Source organism: Acomys russatus, chromosome 10 (genome assembly GCF_903995435.1).
Source record: "Acomys russatus chromosome 10, mAcoRus1.1, whole genome shotgun sequence".
Taxonomy (NCBI): domain Eukaryota; kingdom Metazoa; phylum Chordata; class Mammalia; order Rodentia; family Muridae; genus Acomys; species Acomys russatus.
The window spans coordinates 45516751-45534653 of NC_067146.1; the positions used below are offsets into that span (position 1 = coordinate 45516751).

At 38.0% G+C, this 17903-nt stretch overlaps 1 protein-coding gene across 3 annotated transcripts in view; it reads left to right on the forward strand.

Annotated features, from left to right (window-relative positions):
* Nucleotides 1–17903, forward strand: part of Cacna2d1 (calcium voltage-gated channel auxiliary subunit alpha2delta 1) — a 430688-nt gene that overhangs the window by 309509 nt on the left and 103276 nt on the right. The gene's annotated exons all lie outside the window — the stretch shown is intronic.

Here is a 17903-nt window from a genome sequence, read left to right on the forward strand (position 1 = left end):
AAAATGCCAAAGATCAATAAAATTGTTATTATGAAAAAGAATGTAACATTGCAGTAACTCGATCATAATTACTTTAAATTAAAGTACCTAAGAAGTAATTATAAGCAGTACTGGAGACCTGGTCTAGAGACAGTGCTATCGTGAGCTAAGATACTTAGGCATATACCTGAGAAAAACCTTATACAGGAAGCCTGAAAAAGAAAAATTCATGGCTCAGGTCCAGCTGCACAAGACATTACAATAATAAGTAGACTTTTAAAAATTTATTGAATGGGTTCCTTCCAAGAATCAAGTCTACCATTGAAGCTCAAGTTTTAAAACTGTTAGTGCTTTTCTTTTAACCAAGGAATCTCCATTTGTTAAAATTAAAGGGGTAGGAAATAAGGGAAGAACATGCAGCTTTCATTTGCTATATCAGGTTTCAACCAATTCGTAGGTCATCTCAGGGATCACACATATTCAATGTACATGGATATGTTTTATACATTGAAATAATGTTTTTGAAATGCTCTTTATTCTTATAAGAGACTGTAAGGAGAGAAAAACACTAATTTATGACATTAGCTCAAAGTCAATCCCTGGTGACCTCTGAGACCCTATGAAAGGCAGATTGATGTCTGTAAGTTTGCCACAGTTAGCTTAACCATATTCTTACAGAAACAGTATGTGTCCTTTCTTTCAAAGGCCTGAATAGATAACCTAGCTTCCCGTAGTCACAGTAGAACCTAGGAGTTTTGTTGTGGTTATTGTTGTTTGTTTTACTATTTAAGTTTACTAAATGTGCTTAACAACTGAATTTTTCATAGTGAAACATGTACAATAAAATGTCAACATTACCCAGCATTGTGTGGCAGTAGAACCAAGTTTAAGTGCCCAGGTATGATGAGCCGGTGAGTTCAGTAATACCCCTATGTGATGACAAATGGAAGATGGGGAAACAGTGATGCTGTTTTCAGAGATCAGATATCAGGCAAAGGCCAAGTTTAAATTGTTAGAAATGAATCACAATAATATCTTATTTGTCAAAATTAGGATTAAGTTACAATAATAGTGGAATTTTCTCCTTCAAGAAATTTTATAAAGTATAATATAACACTTTTAAATCTCCTGTTATATGTTAAATATCATGTATAAAGAGAATAAACTATAAAGTAAAAAAGCAACAGCATTTATGTGCATAATAAATCTGATGTGGTAAGCTTTAAACTTACATCAATCAGGTCTTACAAAATATTACCAAGTACAGTTATAAAAATCTGGAAACCAAATGCCTAAGATCCTTCTCGTAAACCACGATTACATTTATCATTACTTAATAACACCATATAAAATTTGAATCTTATAAAAATGTTTACCTCATTTAAACTCTCATAAATATTTGAGGGAAAGGAATAAAGCAGTCAGTGATTGAAAATGAGTATATTATTGAGAAAGCAAAGGACCAAGACCAGAAAGAAAGGAGTGGCAGAAAGAAAGACAAAATGAGGTCATAGAGAAATGGGGTTAGAAGATAAAATATGCCCTTGAAAGAAAGAAGAGAGACAAAAGGGAAGGTGGAAAAGGCAGTGGTATGAATGAATGTTTTTTATAGGCATTCATTATTAAAAGTTATATTGAGTTTTTAAATATATTAATTGCATTCTACAATTTTTTATTGTGAATGTGAGCTAAAGAGTTGATTATCTTCTTGTTTTTCATACTAATCAGACATTTTTAAGTGTGTTGGCATTTGCTCATATTACTTCGGAAAACACCTTTACATCTTTTATTTACCCAAATCATGGAGATACTCTCAGAACATTAGCTATGGAAGCCAGTGGAGCCCAACCACAAAACACCGTTTTTAAATAGGGTTTGTCAGACTGTAGGTACAAGGTTATTGGTTTAAATTCTGATTTCCTGTCTAAATGTTGTGTAAATCCGCTACCCAATTGTCCCCCTGTTATGTTAATAAAGCAGCTTACAGCTAATCAATGAGCAGGGGAGAGAATAAGTCTAGACTTCCTGCCAGCCAGGGGATGCGGAGTCAGAGGGAAAAGGCAGAGGGTGGGATGGAGGAGAGGTGCACCAAAGAAGAGGAAGGAGCTGGAGCCACAAAAGTGCAAGAATCGCTGGGTTGTTTGCTGGGAGTAAGACAAAATAGCACAGAGGGTTAAGCATAGGCTTAAACTGCTAAGATTGTGTTGTGAAGCCTTGTATGATAAAAGAGTCTCCGTTATTTGTGTGATAGCCTAGTTAAGAGAGAAACACTGTTTTATAAAAATAACTTAAATAGCATATCACTTGACTGAGCAGAAGACAGCTCTGCTGAGTTCAGGTACCTGTTAGACTGATGCTTAAAACTGTCCACATGGAGTACTCTTTGTGTAATCTCTTTTACAGTGATCTCAGTCCTGAGTTGGTCTTTGTGAGAGTAATGATGGCGTAGCACCTGATTTCTTAATAAAGGGGTAAGATAGGGTCACCAATAAAGTAACTTGTTAAAATGTTTCCAGAGACTATACTTGTCTCTACTATCAAACTAAGACAGGGAGGCTCATCTCTGCCATTGAATTCCATTTACGAATGAATAGAAACAGAAAGTCTGGTGCTACTTCCTGGTGGGGTATGTGTGTGTGTGTGTGTGTGTGTGTTGTGTATGCATGTGTTTAGATACAATCCCTGTGCATACTGGTTTGGCGGCCAAGAGTAAACATTGGTTGTCTCCCTCAGTCACCTTCCACCTTGATTTTTTAACAGATTCTGTCACCAGACTTGCAGCTTACCCCCTAGTACTAGATTGGCTAGCTAGTTAGACCCAGAGTCAGCCTGTGGCTGTCCTCTGCCACCTCTCCATTCTCATGCCTGGGATCCAAGTCCCAGGTCTCCATGCTTGCCCAACGAGCACTTTACCCACCAAGCCATCTTACCAGCCTCAATTCATCTTCACTAGGTTCTCCTACATGAAGTTAAGCTTCCTGCAGGAGCAGCAGGACATTCGGTAAGCCATTTGAGCTTTGTGAGTCCTGCTCCACAAGTGTAAAGTAAACAAATTCTAATTACATTATTATGGGCCACTGGGATTAAACCACAATTAAAAGTACTTCAAACTACAGAAGGTATGGTACCAGAGAGATGGCCCATTGTGTAAGAGCAATGGCTGCTCTTGCAGTGGATCTTGTTTCAATTTCCAAACCCCACATCCAATGCCTCTTCTGACCTCCTTGGGTTCCAGGTATGGAGGCAACATACCCACCCCCATTAAAAAGAAAGATATAAGTACAAAAGAGCAGACAGTTCCACGGTACTGTGCTGCCACTGTTCACAGTCAGCATTCACTTGATCAAAGATATTAAGGATAATAATTGAGATTACAATGAATTGAAAAAGAAGCAATAGAAAAATGAAAAAGGAGACCTAAACAAGGCTGAGTCCCAATATCTGACAGTCACTCCACATTGTGTGCTTGGCCTATAACTATTTCTTCATTTCTCTATAAGGTTGCCTGAAACAAGCAAACTTCTCGTTAAACTTAAATCTCAGAAAAAACTGTGAGATGCTGTGACATAAAGTATGCTGCATACAGCATGTAGGATTATGCTTTTACTGTAAAAGTACTGGTTTGTGTTGTAGGGTATTTGATCACACTGAACCCCAAGATTGTGTACTAGGAAAACATGTTTCTAGTTTGGTGTTCCTCAGCCCTAACCACACTTTTAGTCCAAAAACTTTCTGTTTACTCTAAATAGGTGGTTGTGGTGTGGCTCAGCCCTAGCACATACCTTTAATGCAAGGGTGTTCTGTAAACAGAATTAAGTAATGTCAACCATCGGTCAAGAGGCAGAGCAAGCCACCAGGTGACAATGAGTAAGCATAGCAAAAACACCTTAGAGAGGGAGAGGGTGTCTGGATGATGGGTAGAGTCCCTCAGGAAGCAGAAAGGAGGGGCATTTAGTTTAAAGGGTGTTTTAGACAGCAAGAAGGAGAGGGTTTTTTTTTTTTTTCCTTCTGGGACTTCATCTGAGTAGGGAGGTCAGCTAAATGCTCTCTCCACCTCTTTGAGTTAGCAGGCTTTCACCTCAGGATCTGGCTTCTGAGTATTTATTGGTAAAATCAAACATTTGGGACTTTCATTAAAAACAACAGTTGTGTTTTGCTATTCAAACAAATGGTTCTTCCGTATTCCTTTGTCTGTTGCCACTTGCCCCTTCAGGGTTCCAATGTCTCCATTTGTAGCATCAGAAAGCCCACACACCATTACTTTACAGGATCATTTTGAGGAGCAATCAAAATCTAGTTTATGTATTTATCCAAATGTAGACTTTTCCTGTAATGCTAAACTAAGCCACCTGTAATTTATTTTCCCCTGGAATTCTTGTCATGGAGTTAAAAAGTAAATTGTGTTTTCAGAAATTTTATCTTCTGAAAAGCAAAAATTATTAAAACGCTTTTGCAATAAGGTCAAGTGTTATTTAAAATAAGTTGTATAGTAAACAACTATGTTCTAAACCAGATAGCAGGTAATCGCACATCATCTCCTACACTCGGTGAGGTGGTAACTTACAGAAATCATTTTTTACTACAGCACTCAAGCCAGGAGAATCATGGTGGCTTAACTCAGAGAGCAAGATGCATTAATATTCTTAGCCTCTTGCCCAGATGTTAGAGAAAACCAGGCTGATCAGCCACCCACACAGTTCTGGCTTAGCTGACTGACTTGACATCAAGTTGACCCTATGCAGTGATATGTGTGGAAGGTAGGCTTTTGGTAATTTGTGTTTGAGCTTCAGTATCTGCACTCAATTTAAACCTGCTCTCCCATCTGCCAGATGTCTATGAAAATAAACTGTAAAAAGTAACCCTTTTTGTTCTTTCTCTGTTTTCTTTTCTTTGTCATCCTTTTTCTCCACCTCTTTCTCTCTTCTTCCATTTTGAAGATAGGTACAATTTTGTGCTATAATAGAAAGAAAATTATCCTGGGAGGAGTTTTTAGTTGCTATGAAAAACATCCTTTCCTTTTTCCATGCTACAGTATATTTTACCCATTTCCTGATCATCAACTGGAAATTTTTTAACAAGATGATCTCTCAGTCCTCCTCAACACTGAAGCTTTGTCTAGCTGATAACTTCTCCTCTGCCCACTGTCTTTGTTTTACAGGATACTTAGACCCAACTCCCTTGCTTAACCACCCACTCATTGCATAAACAAAGCTGTCACACGCTGGGATTTCAGAGTAGTACAGAATACTGTATTGGTTACCAGTCTTGGGAGACTAGAGGACAGGAAATGATAGACAGATTGGTCAGTAGATTCAAACTATAGCTAAGCAAGGGGAATTTACAATTTTGTAACATGGTTGAGTACTTATAATTAATGGTTATTACAGTGTGGCCTTTAATAAATAGAGAGAATCCTTAATGTTGCCAAAAAGAAATAATAGAGCTTTAGGTGTTGAATATGGTAAGAGTATTATACAATCCTTATATAATGTGGATGTGCACAAAAATATTATTCTTAATACCCATAAATAGATATAATTATGGTGCTCAATTTAAAAGTAAAGTGAAAATTTTGAAGAAAAAGAACAACAAAATGAATGGAGTTCATTCCAGTGGCATCTCCATTGAACACAGGCTTATTAGAAAGTGTTTCATTTGTAAATTCTTTGTAATTATTGATCTATAGAAATTAAGTTTAACCTGATTATAGAACTAAACTATCTCTTCTTCAACACCTCTCAGAGACTTGAGAAAAAATAAGACTTAAATTCCTGAGTGAACCAGCAGTGCAGGTTAGCAGTTTCCAAAATGAACAAATTGACTGAGACAGTTTACTGCCTGAAGAGTCACCCAACACTCTCTATAATGTTGGAGCCTCATCTTCAGCCTTCTGGCCCAATGTGTCTGCCAGACTTTTTCACAAGGCAGGATCTATTGAGGACTTGCTTACCCTGTCTTGGCAGAGTTCGGCTGGTTAGGGGACAAGATCTTTTTAGATGAAGATAGAGGAGCTAACTTAATAGAGATGAGATAGGATCGATATTGAATTTCGTTCAGAAATTTAGACCCAACAAGACAGGAAAGATGTTTACTTCAAGTTTGACAAATACAAATAGCCAAATCACTATGAATGGAACATTTATAAGACTCATGATTGTCAAATGGTTCTCCCTGCTGTATGTAGTTTGTTTTATGTACGTGTAATAAAATAAATGTATATGAGAAAAATAAATTAAGTTTAAACAGTTGAAACTGCTCTCATAGTTAAACTCTGTGGATCCTTGAACATTTGCAAAATAATTGTTGGTGGAAACTATTTGTTTCACCTATTAATATCTCCTGAAATTGTAACAATTACAGCAGTCGACTGTGATTGTAATTAGGAATCAGTGTCTCATTGAAATACCAGTACAGAGGGCACTTATCCTTTTTAGATAATTACTTTCTGTTACAAAGGGGAAAACAGAGAAAAGTAAAATCTACCTCATATGACATTTACCACCTGTCTTATTAAACACATTGTCTACCTGCCTGTTTGTTCATCTCAAAGACACAGGATTATTACCCCCCCCCAAAAAAAAAATAAAGGAAGAAAGAAAGAGGAAAAGAAAGAAAGACTTGATGCATGCTCTATGAATGTTAAACTCCTAGAACACATTTCCCTGTGTGAGAGCTGAACTCTTGCTGGAATAAACTGTAGCCAAACATGTGTACTAAGTATGGGCCCTGACACTTCCCCCCGTATTTGTAGTCAATTTTTTAATATTACATATAATATTTTGAAAAATAACTTGAGAACACTTTAAACCTCAAATGGCATTTGACAACATCTGAAGAATGTTGTCTTTAGTTGCTAAAAGGCCATTTGATAGATTTCTAGCAATAGGGAAATATTAGAGCTACCAATTTCTATAATTTCTGAAAGTGGTGCTGCTGATGTGTACTATTTTCAATAATACCTAAATTTAAATTTTTTTGCTAAATCATGAACACATGATTTAGCTATGAATATATTTAACATTTCTTCATCATTATATAAACTATTTTTAAATAAGATTACTACTTTTTCACAATGATTATTAAATCTAGTGTCTGTCTATTGCAATTATTTGGACTGCCAGGAAAAAAAATCCAAAATGTGTATTTCAACGTAATGGATATTTGTTCCGGCCACAGTTTCTGGTGGGAGTTGGTTGGTAGGAGCAGAGAGGGAATGCCCCCTTCTACTGGGCTTCTATGCCATGAGTGTGGCACCTCCCTAACATTCAGCCATAGCTAATTTGTGCTCACTTGACTAGAGAAAGCACTGTAACGTCCTTTCTCTGAGAGCTCAGAAACAACACAAAGTAGTTCTTGTATGACCCTAAACATCAGTTAGTGTCTCCATGGTCTCCTTTTCCATGCCTATGTCCTCAGTTAAAAGGCCAGAGCTATGCTAAGGAAGGACACAAAAGCACTGCAAGTGAAAAGGCCTGCCCCGGCTGCCCACTGTGTGCATCTGTGCTTGTGGCGAATGATTTCTACCTTGCTGAAAACTAATCTAATTAAAGCGTCAGAAGCCACGCATCTCCACATGTAGATCACAGTGCAGATCATTAAGTGATTAAGCAGCAAATAAATTAGTCTGAAGGCCATAATAGATTTCCTATGAAAGCTGAGAAAAGAAGTAATTAGGACTAACATCATCCGAGGGGCTTATGAACTATAGATGAAAAATCAATTCGGTGCAAAAATAAAGATGGGCAATGACTTTCTGGAGAGGAAAAAAAGGGGGTTATCACATAAGAAACCAAGGAGATGAACAAGTACTAGTGCACGGCTGAGAGAGCAGTCTAACAGATTGTTCCCGGGAAGGCGCTGTATTCAGTAGAGTGCTGCTAGTGGCGGGTAAGACACCTTGAAGGTCACTGGGATTGCCCTGTTGACACAACAGTGTGGATATTCTGGGCGTTGGATTGCTGTGAGTTGTTTACTAAAAGGAAAAAGTCTAAGGGATCATCCACAGATTGTATTGCTAGGAAATGGCAAGATGTGGATGTTTAAAGGCCTGAACAAAGGACCAAGTAGTAATTTAAAAAGGAGACATCTTGAATACAAAAGATGGGGAATCAGAGAATTTTCTCCCACCCCGACATCAGAGAATTAACAAAACTACTCATGACTGATGGAAGTGTGTAAGGTGGCCATGAGTTTTAGTTTGAGTGGAACTTGGAATGTTGCTGGTTCTGGTGAAAATGGTATCAGTGGTTATTTTTCTTTGGGAAGAAAAATGATGAATTAAATCCCAAACAGCAAAGTTTCCAGGGTGAAAGGTAAAGAGATGAAAGTAGCTATTGGGACTCTAGGTGAGAGAAGCATGGGAGAATGGGGAAATAGAAGGATCCAAAGGGTCCTAGAAACCTACAAGAAGAACATTATGACAAGCAGATCTGGGCCCACGGGTCCAGCTCAAACTATGACACCAGCCAAGGACAATACATGCAGTAAACTTCGAACCCCTACCCAGATCTAGCCAATGGACAAGACATTCTCCACAGTTGAGTGGAGAGTGGGATCTGACTTTCAATCAACTCTGGTGCCTCATATTTGACCAAGTCCCCTGGATGGGGAGGCCTGGTGGCATTCAGAGGAAGGATAGCAGGCTACCAAGAAGAGACTTGATACCCTATGAGCATATAAAGGGAGAGGGAGTCCCCCTCAGTCACAGTCATAGGGGAGGGGAGTAAGGGGAAAATAGGAGGGAGAGAGGAATGGGAGAATACAAGGGATGGGATAACAATTGAGATGTAATATGAATAAATTAATAAAATATATTAAAAAAAAAGAAAACAGCTCGACACGCAACCACCCAGTTTACATTTTGACTTCTGTGCATTGCTTCGCCATGTATTGCCATCAGTTGTGTTTTGTGGTGTGAACGATGCATCCGGTACATGTGTGTCTTTGGAAGACTTGAAACAGTCCTGTGCTTCTCTAGCACCGTCGCCATTGCCTCACATAACCCCATCTCTTCTCTGAGCATCCTCACACTTGCAACTCCCTGTGGCTCACTAGGCTGCTCACAATAGCAGCTAGACTACGGTTTCTGGTCACAATTGAACTGACTAAATGATTTCTCTCATTGTTCATGGTGTGTAGATGCTAAGTAGATGCTAATTTAAAAAGTGAGAGTTGTTTGTAATTCAACTGGGAGAAATAACCCTAGCTATATATGTCAGTGAGTATTGCTAAACCCTTCATCTGTTTCAACTTCTAAAATATCTCTCATTCTGTTCCCTTTCCTTTATGTATTGCTAAATCTCCACACCTTATGAAACATTCGTTTCAGATGCATGCAACCATCTTTGATGTGCTGTTCATTTTATGTTAGGTGCATTTGATTAAAGAATTTGGAAACATTTCATTTAAAATATGGAGATCGTATGCACCTCTGAGGTCTATGGAGTTTCAGATTATCACAATCAGTACCACCTTCCAAGGAGTCTTATTGACTCATGAAACATGAAATTTTTTCTTGTAGAATATTAATTTGCTTGTGCTTAAAGTTTCATCAAATTTTACTAGAATTGGGATATTTTCATTGTCAGGGTTAGAATTTTTCCCTTGGGTGAAACATATCTAGCATTATTTTCCATTAGATCTTTCTCTCCCATACTTCATAAAACTTAGTGGGCCCTTACCACTCCTGAGCTACTTAAATAATCAAATATGTATAAACATTCTTTTTATTGAATATTCTACTTAAACACACAACTGGCCACTGTTAAGTACTACTGCTACTGACACTATATAATAGGTGTGGGGGTCTATCCTTATCCACAGAGAGGTGTCTCTGTATATGAGTTTGTATAAGTGACAGAAGAGAGAAAATATTGTTGAGGAGACAAAAAAGTCCTTCTCCTGATAATCCAGTGGTGCTGTCCAAACATCAATTCTCATTGTTCAGGAACAAAATGTAAACTTAAAAACATTTCAAATGGGCAGATGACATGGTTCAGCAGGTAGAGTGGCTTGTTATTCCAGCCTGGCCATGTCAGCTTGTATCCCAGGAACACATGTAACAATGGAAGGAAAGAGCCTACTCCACAGAGTTGTCCCCTAGCCTGCACATGGATGTTGTAGAAGCTGTACCCACATACAAGACACACACACACACACACACACACACACACACACACACATAGTGGTAGCAGCAGCAGCAGCAGAGTAGTAGTAGTAGTAGTAAAACTCTTATTTATAAAGGAAGAATCTTAAGAGCGATCCATCACTCCAATAGCCCTTGGGTAGAAAGTACAAGCATTTTTAAGACAAAAAGAGGTCTAATAAAATGACTAGAAAGTGATTTGCTTAAATCGTGTGCTTACACTGTTCATTCCGTGGCATTTGCCTTACTATGCCATGCAGACCACCTAAGGACTACGACAGCATCCACCACCAGTTTTCACCCTCACAATAGCTCAGCCTTTGTTGTGTGACTGTAGATGGCTTCTCTTTCTTTGACTTAGCCTTTACTCTGTTGTTTCCAAATCTCTATCTCCTTTTTACTATTGTGTGTTTGTTTATAAAGCCCTTCTGGTCATGTGCCTTTTTATCTACCGCTGAAAATGAAATGCAAATGCAACCTTCCAAAGACAGGCTTTTCCAAGATCAGTCTTTCTTCCATTCCCTTAGAGAACTTTGATTCATTTGTGATAAAACAGGTATCCTATTTTATACTCTTTCAGAATATATTTGTGATTCACTTTTTCTAAACACTAAACTATATGGGATCATACTTGGTTATAGTTCATGATGTGAGTTTCTGTGCCATAGTACCCAACAGAGTGTCTCTCATGTCATAGAGAGCAATAGAGGTTTTTAAAAAGTTAAACTGCACTATTTTAGTCGCTAGAATTGAAATAGAGTACTATAGTAGATTTTAGGAAGTACATAGTATTTTTAGTAGGTCAAGCACGTTTTCATGAGTTTCTTCCCATAGACACAGCACATTTTCCTCCTTCCCATAGAAAACGCAACACCTCAGCCAGGCACGGCGGCACACGCCTGCAATCCCTGGTAAGCAAAGGCTGGCTGATCTCTGTGAGTTCGAGGCCAGCTCCAGTCTACAAACAAGCCCAGCATAGCCAAGATTACATAGAGAAACCCTGTTTTGGAAAATAACAAAATAACAAAAAGAAAACCAGCATCCATCTAGGTGAGAGAAGTATGGGAGAATGGGAAAGTAGGAGGATCCAGAGGGTCTAAGAATACAGGAGGTAAACTTTAAACCCCTTCCCAGATCTAGCCAATGGTCAGAATATTCTCCACAGTTGAGTGGAGAGTGTGATACGACTTTCTCACGTACTCTGGCGCCTCACATTTGACCATGTCCCCTGGAGGGGGAGACCTGGTGGCACTCAGAGGAAGGACAGCAAGTAGCCAAGAAGAGACTTGATACCCTATGAGAATATACAGGGGGACGTAATCCCCCTCAGGAACAGTCATAGGGGAGGGGAATAATGGGAAAATGGGGGGGGGGAGGAATGGGAGGATACAAGGGATGGGATAAACATTGAGATGTAACAAGAATAAATTAATAAAATAAAAAAAAAAAAAGAAAAAGAAACCTACAAAAAGAACATCATGACAGGTGGATCTGGACCCACGGGGCTCTGCTCAAACTACTGCACCAACCAAGGACAATACATGCAGTAAATTTTGAACCCCTATTCAGATCTAGCCAATGGACAGAACATTTTCCACAGTTGTGTGGAGAGCGGGGACTGGCTCTGACATGAACTCTGGTGCCCAATATTTGACCACTTCCCCTTGGTGAGGAGGCCCTGGTAGCACTCAGAGAAAGAATAGACAGGCTACCAAGATGAGACTTGATAAGCTATGACCATATGGTGGGGGAGGAGGTTCCCTTCTGTCACAGTCCTAGGGGAGGGAAATAGGGTGAAAGAGGGAGAGAGAAGAAACAGGAGGATACAAGTAAGGGGATAACAGTTTAGATGTAATCTGAATAAATTAATAAAAAATTAAAACTAAAAAAATCAACATCACAATAGGTTTGTTCATGCAGCTGATAATCAGAGCTGTCTGGATCCTACGTCTCCTGTAGAATAAGATGTTTTCGAATTAGGCTGTTCACCATGTAACACAATTCTCCTTATGTCTTCTGCCTTAATCATTTGAGTCCAATGTAATATGCAGTGGCTGCCTCTGTATATAACTACAATAAGACTACAGATGGAAAAGCAGAGTGGAAAATACAGACCAACCCTTCATCTATATTTTTTAGTCCTTACCTCAACAAAGAAATTTAAATAAATCAAAATTTCCTAATTAGCCTGTCTTAGTGCACACATTCTCTGGGACTCCACGTTTATCTAAACCAGGGACGTACCTAAAGGACAGTAATTGAGGACACAGCAGCTTTTATATCTTGTTCTTTTTACTGCAAGTCTAGAACCTACAGTGGCATTGGTGTGTGAATAGTGTTTCTGCACATCATACCCGCACTGTTCTTCAGTACTCTGTTGGCATGCCTAGTAGCCAGATTCCAGTTCTTTTGTTCCAAACAGTTCCTTTTATAATTTAAATTCATTTGAAATAGTTTTTCTATACAGCCCCAGTTGACTTGTAGTTCAAACTTGTCTCAGATTCACAGATCTGCCTGCTCTCCCCACAAGTGCCTAGATTAAAGATATTTGCCACTATGCCCAGTTCAATTAATTTCTTATGTAAGCAATCCAATCCTAAAATTTCATTTGGAAGTAATTCTCATCTGTAAAATGTTCTACTTATAGGCTCCAAATACAGACTGGTTCAGTCGCCATTCTCTCATGGGTCGCTTGCTTATTTGAAGACATTACAGACTCCAAAAAATTGTTATTATAATGAAAGTATGGGGGCAACCATACGTAAACTCAGTGGTGTACACAGATAGATAGATGATAGATAGATAGATAGATAGATAGATAGATAGATAGATAGATAGGTAGATAGATAGAGGGGGAAGGAAGGAGGGAGACTCTAGCTTTGACAAGAAGACAAAAGAAAAGGAGACTGTGGAGTGAAAAGGACAAACATTTATAATAGACATGTACGAAACTGTCAAAGTATAAACTGTAGGAAAAATAGATCTCTTAAGTGCCTGTCTATACTTGTGGCAGAGGCTGCTATCTGCTCACAAAATTCTGTCATCCATTTCTAAGTACCCTTTTGCAAGTGATGATGACTCAGGACCTCACTTTTTAACGCTCTCCTGTGTGTGCTGTACCCAACGGCCAGGCCATGCTAGATCCCACGAACAGAACTGTGTCACTTCATACCTCAGACTGCATGACTTGGTTGTGCCTTCTCCACAATTCTACCCTATTTTTTATAGCTGTATGTCCATTGGCTTGGGAGGTCCTGGAATTGAAACGCTGTCAGAAACAATATCTCTGACTGTCCTAGATTCCTGCATAATTGCTTGAAGCAATATTTCTTTCTTTCTTTCTTTCTTTCTTTCTTTCTTTCTTTCTTTCTTTCTTCATTCATGTATTCATTTATCCATTTTGTTGTTGTTTGTTTGTTTAGAGACAGGTCTGACTATGGAGCTCTGTCTCACCTAGAACTCACTATGCAAACCGAATTTGCCTCAAACTCATAGCATTCCACTTGCCTCTGCTACTCAAATGCTGGGACCCAAGGTGTGTACTACCACGCTCAGCCTTGAAGGAGAATTTGTGATGCACATGACTAGTGATACCTAATTTAGAATCTTACTTGACAAAGAACACTACCATGAGAAGAAATGCGACATTTGAAATTACACTCTGAGGCATTTCTTGTCATCAAAACTAATATAGATTAGTTTGACTATCATTTGAGTATTTCTAATAAAATCAAACTGCACAGAGGTCAGCCATTTTCATTTTACATCCTGTGGCACTTCAGCCTGGGTATAATAGCCACACTCATTTAAGAAAAACCATTCTGCCCATGATGGAGCTGTGGTGTGAAGGAGGAGCTTTGGAGAATCCAGTTTGGAATAATAATAACTGGAAATTCTGTTAAACTTATTTAAGTTGAGTCAATTAGCTTTCTTCCCTTAAAAAAACTAAAAGGCACCGTTGATTTTGCTGGAACTTAGAATGTGTCTAGTGGTCTGTAGGACATGACTAAGATAAGCCTCTGTTGCTGGCTGTCAGTGACACCCAGAAAAGAAGATCTGCAGTGACTATACAGATGTCGTTGAGGCTGGAAGATGTACGACAGTTTTTATTGTAGTTAAGATGAATAATGTCAAATCACCTAGAGTTAGAAAAACGTGCTTGTTTTGAATTTACCAAGTAGAAGTGCAATTAGCTGTCATTTGAAGTGGTGTTTGTTTGTTTGTTTGTTTGTTTTTGTTTTTTTTACCAAAAGATGTAGTCCTCAATTTATCATTTTCTGTTTTTTTTAATTCTCAAACAAATGAAATGAAAATTGGAAACTTTAATTGCTAGGCAACGTTTATATTAAAAAAGGCATCAAAATCTGTACACGTTCCATATTGTTTCTTTAGCACATGATTTTCATGTTCTAAGTTCATGTACAGGAACTGCCTCCCTGACTAGGGGAGCTGATAGCTGTCATCGTGCACTGTAGGTATTACATAAAGCAGAATAATACTGCAATGGGTTTAGCAGAAGGTAAAACTGCAGCTCTTTTATTTGGAGTCAGGGAAACATCCCCATAAATGATCATCATCAGCTTCAATGAAATGATCTATCTAGAAATGAAATGGCCATTCAGTGCTGTTTCTAAAATCCTCTCTTCAGCCATCCTCAAATCTTAGTGGAAAGCCAAAAGGACATTTAAAATGAAAAATATTTCCCCCTTATCAAGGATTTAAGGAGCTCTGATTTCCTTTCCATTGTGAATGCTTATTAAACAGTATGCGAGGGAACTGCAGAACACAGGCATTTTCTCCTTGCTGTTTGATCTTCTATAATTTTGATCTTGGATAAATAGTATACCACTTAAACACCATGATGATATTTTACATGCTAATTAGTAATATCACAGAAGAATTTATATTGTTTAATTTAACAATAATATACTCTAATTCAGTATAACTATGTCTTACTCCAAGAAAACTTACATGAAATTATTAAGTTTTAAATATATGCCACCTAAGATTAGCAATGTTATTAAAATGTAATGTTCTTGCCCTTAATGTAAATTATAGCTTTTTAATTTTCTTGTGTCTTTAAAGAAATGAATAAATTTAATAGAGCATAGTAATTCCTATCAGTAGATCTCACTTAGCAATTTTAGTGAGAGCAAAAATCTTGTATTAATGTTTTCTATGAAGATTTAAGAAACCTGAGGCTAAGGACATGGCTGCGGGGAGTGGGGTTGGAGTTTAAAATATGTTGTACAAATACAAGGTCTGGCCAGGATGCAGACCTCCAGAATTCAAGTAAATACCTTGTAGGTGTAATGGCCTCCTGTAATTCCAAGCTCAGAATGTGGAGACCCATGTACCCAGAGCAAGCTGGGTAGAGTGCCTGGCCGGATTGCTGAGTTCTGCATTTGATGGTCACATGTTGACTTAATGAATCGAATGAAGGAATCATGAAGTATGATTCTGAGCATCAACCTAGGAAACCTGCATGTACCCGGATGGAAATCTATACACATACCACAAGAAAAAAAAATACCCACAGAGAAGAAATATACTTTTAAAATAACCTTAAAATTCCAATCTAATTAAACCACTTATCAACTTATCAAAGTCACTGTTGCGATCTTTCCATTTATGACTCTGCTTAGACACTGGCCATGGGAAGAAATCACAGTCTCATGAGCTCTGTGCATTTCTGTTAGCCTCAGATCAGTTGGAAGAGGGAAACAGAAAACATACAGTGTTTTGACTAGGGAACATGTATTGTTAATAAGGAACTATTCACTATAACTTAGGAGATGCCTCAGCCAGTAAGGACACTTACTACACAGGCATAAGGGCCTGGGTTCAAACTCCCGACATAAAAATCTGGGTGTGGTTGTGAATCAGTTAACCCAGAATTGTGGGAAGGTCTGAGTTAAGAGGTTGCTGGCTGCCAATAGAAGGTGGTCCAATAACCAGTGTCCTACTCTGGCCTAGAGGAGCTCATGATTGTGTCCCTACACACACATCTGAGTTTTCACCACAAATATATGCCACATCGGTCACAAACCTTCACACACAAAATGAGATTTTAAAGACTTCTTGACTGTAATGGGGTTTTTGTTGGACTTTTTGGATGTACAAATGTCAGGTATGTTATAAGATAATTTAATCTATGGATATTTGTGAGATTGAAATAAAGGCCTAAAAGAGAGTCTTAATGGCCCAATACCCTTGGCCCAATTCTCTTCTAGAGATATGGTATATCCCCCAAAAGCAGATAAGCCACTGGGTGGGGCACATTGGTGGAATGTGCTAGAAAATGATTCCTAGGGTTTCTAATGTTAACCACAAGCTCTCTCCAAGTACTTGTGGGAGGTCCTAGGGGTGCTTACTCGGTGTCAGTAGGCTATTGCTGGCCATTGGATGCTTTGTGGAACTTCAGATTCTTCCAGAGCATGGAGAAATAGGGAACGTGTCAGACACTGGTAGTCAAGTCTGGAGAACATAGATGCACTGCAGCAGGCAGATACCAGACAATCTGTTCATGGGCAAGAGCCCTTAAGCTAGCAAACCACATACTGCAAGAAATACACCTTTCTCATTAGGTGAATCATCTGGACATAGTACACAGAACTGTGCTAATTAGGAAAAGAAAAGTCTTTTAAAAGATCAGGTCACTTTACTCAAGCAAACCAAAGGGATACATTCCAGTTGAGAGGTAATGAATGTATATGCAGAGATGTGGTATTGAAATTTGTCTACAATTTATTTAACTTACCTTATTATTGTTGAGACATTAACCGATATATTACAGTCATAGTTGAAAGGGAGCAGATATATCTAGCCACATACTTGTTTCCTAATTCTAAGACAATCACCAGCAAAAGCATGATATTTATATCCTTGACACTTAGTTTGTAAGGATGAATATGGAACAAATTTTAAAGAAATAAATTTAATGGATGTAATGTTAACTATGTCAGTAATTGGTTCTTTGGGGAGTACTATATTTAAACTTACAGTTTATGTAAATGTGATTAGTCATTTGAAACGAATAAGTCATTTCGTAATATAGCTATGCATATAGAATTTCCCACTCAAGAAGTTCTTCTTGCGTTGTGTGTGTATTTTGACATACTCTAATTGGCTAAATTACCTTAGTTGGATAAGCCTGGTTCTCGCCAAGATTCGCCACAATTTCCATGATTTCTCAGTAAGAAAAATTGAGAAATAGATCATAGTGCATATGTCATCTAAGTTAGGAATTTTCTTGAGTCACTTGTCTACACATGTTCATTTGAGGGACTTCTGTAGCCTACGACTGTCATGCAGTCCCTGAGCGTTTACTAGCCTTCATTAGGCCCGGGCTGTGGATCAAAGGAAAGAGTGTTAGAGCACTTTAATCAAAGTAAATGTAGATTTTACTGTAATAAGTATGAATCAATTACATTTCAAAATCAATATAATAAGACAAGATTTTTTTTCAGTTTTAGCTTCTAATTTCAGAAAAATGATAAATGTTTTGAAACTAATAGATTATCGACTTTCTGCTTGAATTAATTCATATCATTCAAATAAATTTTCAAAATCAAAATAATTTATCATTTAAAAATATTTTATTTATTACATGGATATAATGTATTTTCATCACACCACACTCCTCTTGGCCCCTCCACATCCTTCAAGACATCTTTTCCCTTGTGTGTCCTTCTTTTAACGTAATTTGTACTTTTTCTATATACTCAATTAAGTCCAAAGAGATGTCCATATGAATGTGTGTGTGGAGCCATCTACTTGA